This window comes from Lactuca virosa, chromosome 8 (genome assembly GCF_052849685.1).
Source record: "Lactuca virosa cultivar CGN04683 chromosome 8, Lactuca_virosa_CGN04683_v6, whole genome shotgun sequence".
NCBI classification, from domain to species: domain Eukaryota; kingdom Viridiplantae; phylum Streptophyta; class Magnoliopsida; order Asterales; family Asteraceae; genus Lactuca; species Lactuca virosa.
In genome coordinates, this window is record NC_136433.1 from 244,253,823 (window position 1) to 244,258,127 (window position 4,305).

General features: G+C 36.1%; 1 long non-coding RNA gene across 2 annotated transcripts; it reads left to right on the plus strand.

The window, feature by feature from the left end:
- The first annotated feature begins 399 nt into the window (after positions 1-399).
- LOC145128571 (uncharacterized) lies at positions 400-2,636 on the plus strand. 2 transcript variants are annotated; one of them, XR_013716999.1, is made up of 5 exons: positions 400-991; positions 1,625-1,683; positions 1,779-1,990; positions 2,078-2,293; positions 2,376-2,636. It is a non-coding gene; the product is annotated as an uncharacterized LOC145128571 (long non-coding RNA). The 2 variants fall into 2 exon arrangements; XR_013716998.1 differs by having other exon boundaries at positions 404-991; positions 2,078-2,636.
- Positions 2,637-4,305: the final 1,669 nt, after the last annotated feature.

Consider the following 4,305-nt stretch of genomic DNA (forward strand, 5'->3'; position numbering starts at 1 on the left):
AAAAGTTATGCCGACAAGCATCGATCGGACCTGGAATTCCAGGTCGGGGATATGGTGCTCCTGAAGGTATCGCCTTGGAAGGGATTCATTCGATTCAGGAAGCGGGGCAAGGTGGGCCCCAGGTATATTGGACCCTTCAGGGTTGTAGCACGGGTGGGAAAGATGGCGTATAGGTTGGATCTGCCAGCCGGACCCAGTCAGATTCATAGCACTTTTCACGTCTCCAAGTTGCGGAAGTGTCTGATGGACGATTCGACAGTGGTGCCTTTAGAGGATATTCAGGTTGATGACAGCCTGAACTACATCGAGCGACCAGTGGCGATCCTAGACAGGAAGTCAAAGGATATGAGGAATAAGAGAGTGGAGCTGGTAAAGGTGCAGTAGCAGCAACGCAAGGGGCTCGGAATGGACCTGGGAGCCGGAGGACAAAATGAGGGAGCATTAATGAGGGAGCATTACCTAGAGCTTTTTCAGGACCGAGCTTTTTCATTTTCTTCGGCTCTTTTTCTCAGTCGCTCTAGACTCACACCGCCACTACCACAACGACTGTCGTCGCCGCTGTGGAATCTACCTGAAGAACCGTTGGGCTATTATTAGTATACTTTTCGGTATTGAATGTTTCAGGTATAGAGCAAAGGGATTACGCCGGCGATACCCATGAACAATTTCGTTTGCTACGCTAGACTGTTCTGTCTCTTTCATGATTCCCTCAGCTGCTTCAACGCCTTATGCCCTCATCGTTGCTAGATGCTTCATCCTTCCCACTTGCCTTTTCAAATAGCTTAATTTCAAGGAAAGGGTGCCCTCAAAATCAAGCTTTATCTCCGACTTTCTATTTTTGTCCTTCTAATTGATGCTACATCTTTTCATTTATCAAACTAACCTGATGTTTGGGTCATGTTTACTCATTTCAGGCTTAATAGGGGTAGGATTTTATAAAGTACGGCAAGTTTTAGCGAATTTGGATGAAGTTATGGCCGTTGCCCACCAGGTATTTGGTGAAATGATTAGGTTCCTCTCACTCTTTTTTCTACCATTTGGGATCAAAATCCAGTTGGTGCTTTCCAAATAATTTAAAAAGAGTGAGAGGGATCAAAATCTGTTTGTGTTCCAGGTATTATGTATGATGAAAAGCTCATAAAACCAATAACACCTAAAGCTGATTGCTCTTTGCATTTTCAAGATCTTTTGGTGTTGGAAAGAATTATGTTTCTTAAGTTGGGTTATGAAGAAAAGTTCACCTTTTGACTTTTGATTTTCAATTTTTTTATATTGTTGCCAGTTAATTTTCCATTGACTCCACATCAAGCTTGTCTCCCTTATTGTTGTTCTTTTTTGACTTGACAAACCCTGCTTTTTCCCTTTTTTCTATTATATACTATCAGGATAAATTCTGTTTAAAAAATATTTGAAAAAGTTCTTGAATACCTAGGGAAATGGAAAAAAAGTATACATAGGCAAATTTGTAAAAAATGTATGACTAAGTGAGGAGTTCATACCCTTCTCCTAACTTTTTACAAATTTCCTTCATTTGATTGCACATGAAATGTTAACAAAATTTTGCAATTTTTTTAGTTTAATTCATTTTTATCATGAGAAAATTTGTGTTTTTTTTGTTAAGCAGATAGGACTTCTTGTTCAGGATTGAAGTACATTGTCGAATTTGATTGGAAATGATCAAAGGTAGTGCTCAATTCCCAAACACTTTCTGTTATTCTAATTTGAAAGTTTTATAAAACTTGATTTTTTTTATATGTTTCCTTTTCTGAGCTTAACAGGAAGAGCTCAACTGAACCAGAGGCAAAAGATGGTAGTTACATAGAGGATGATGATGAGAAGAAGACAATGATGCAGAGGAGCTAGAAGATGATGCTGGAGATGGAGATTTCTCAGGTGAAGAAGCTGGAGATGATGATGATGAATCTGATGCTGAGGAGGATCCTGCTGCAAAAGACCTTTAATTACAGTACATAGTCTTCAACAAAAGAGGGTAGATACAGTACTCACTATGTTTCTCCCTATAGACTTAGTATAACCTTTTTCTTTACTGTATAACCTTTTTCTTTATTATATGAAGTTGGCGCACCTTCACACCAAATGGTGCATCGAGCTTCATGAGTGGAGCATCATCCTTCAAAAGTGGAGCATCCTCTTATAGATGGTGTATCCACCTTCACAAATAGCGTATCCACTCCAAAACGGCGCATCCTTGCTTCATGGTTCATCAAGGATGCTCTATTCCCTTCTCGGGTGCCCCATTCCCTCCTTCTCAGATGCTTCATTCCTTTCTCAGGTGCTCCATTCCCCCCTTTTAGATGATCTGTTCCTTTTTCAGATGATCCATTTCCTTCTCAGATTATCCGTTCCTTTCTCAGATGCTTCATTGAACTCAAAGTGCCCCATTGAGTTCCAAGTGCTCCATTGAACCCAAATGCTCCGTAAGAATCTCCAAATGCTCGAGTCACATTTAACAGAATATAAAATAATACTAGAATTTTTTTTTTGTAGTCGAAAGAAGATTTATAATATTTGTAGAATTCTCAAACCCTTCATCGATATTTTTGTCTCGTATTTACGAGATTGATTATGATTTTTAAGTTTATATTAAATAATATATATAAGGGTATATTTGGAAATCACGTGAAAAAAGCTACATGAGCTTATCAATAAACAATCTCAAATAGTATTTTTAAAATCCAATTTACAAGCTATTTTATTAGTCTCACCAAATGCTATACGGTTTCATTCAAGAAAACCTTCACAAGCTTTAAGCATACCCATTATTTCTCAAATTAATTCCCCTCTTCAACTATCGATGGCCATAGCTAGTTCTACCACTGATTAGTCATAACAAAATCAACGGTGCTTAGCACCACCAAACCAACCCTTGGTGACTGGAACCTCGTCGGAAAGCATGAACACCACACCCAATTTCTCCTTCAATTGTTTATTATAGCAATCTACTTTCGTTTCTTTCTATTACAACATTGTGCTTATATACTCTTTAAATAATTACAATAATAGGAAGACGATTATGTGTACTTGTCTCTACATTACGACAAAAAAAATCCCTATTGATGGGAAAACATTGAACTTTAATTGACGAATTAATTGAAAGTACGATGCCAAAATACACAAATAAATTGAAGGACATTATTATTTCTTGTAATTGGAAGTTTTTAGATTGGTGAAAGGCAAGAAACAGCAAGACATGTCCATGTATTTGTGTATTATAACATTAAATCTGATCAATTATGATAACAATGCCGTTGAAATACAAAGCAATTTGCACTACTATAAATGGTTAAACACACTTTTTTGAAAACCGGACTGGACCGGACGGTTCGACCGGGAACCGGATTGTTTACCAGTTTTTTAGACTCCAAAAACCGCTAGAAATTAAACCATAAAAAACCGCCGGTTTTGTGAACCGGGGTTAAACCGGCCTGGTTCAACCACATATATAATCAGTTTATCGAAAATCTTTACTTTTTACTTTAAAAGAAGAAGCGCATGGGTTCCCTCTTTATAAGGGACATCAAACTTTATGTTTCTTATGTGCCATCGATGTGGGATGAAGTTGCTAAACCCCAACCATTTTATTAAGCTACAAGTCTTCCTATTTTCTTCAATCCTACCGATGTGGGATGAAAATACAAATGAAAAAAACCATCCCAATGTTATATAATTATAAAAGATGAATATTTTTTTTGTAGGTTTCGATTAATTTGTTTTGTTATAAGTACTACTATAATTTTTCCATATTCCTTTACTACTGCCTTTTTTACAATATCCATACATATTTACATTATTTATTTTTACACTGCACACACATATTACATATATTTAATTAATTAGACTACATTATTCAGAATATATTACAACAACTACGTAATGTAAAATACACACACTATGTATATTTAATATACATATAAACATATACACACAAGACAATATATATATATATATATATATATATATATATATATATATATATATATATATATATATATCCGGTTTTCTCCGGTTTTTAGGACCGGTCCAACCGGTCGAACCAGTTGAATCATCGACCCAGTAAGATAAACGGTTCGATGTCCGGTCCGGTTTTCAAAACCTTGGGTAAACATTTTGAAAAGTTTAGGTCGCGTTTAGTTGCGGAAAAATGGGCCGTTTTCCGGAAAAAAATTCCAAGAAAAATGAGAATTTTGAAAACGTGTTTAGTTTGTCTATTTTTCAAAAAATTTCACAGAAAATAAATTTTTTTTGTTTTCTAAAATTACAAAGAAGTTGGAAAATTTTGGAAAA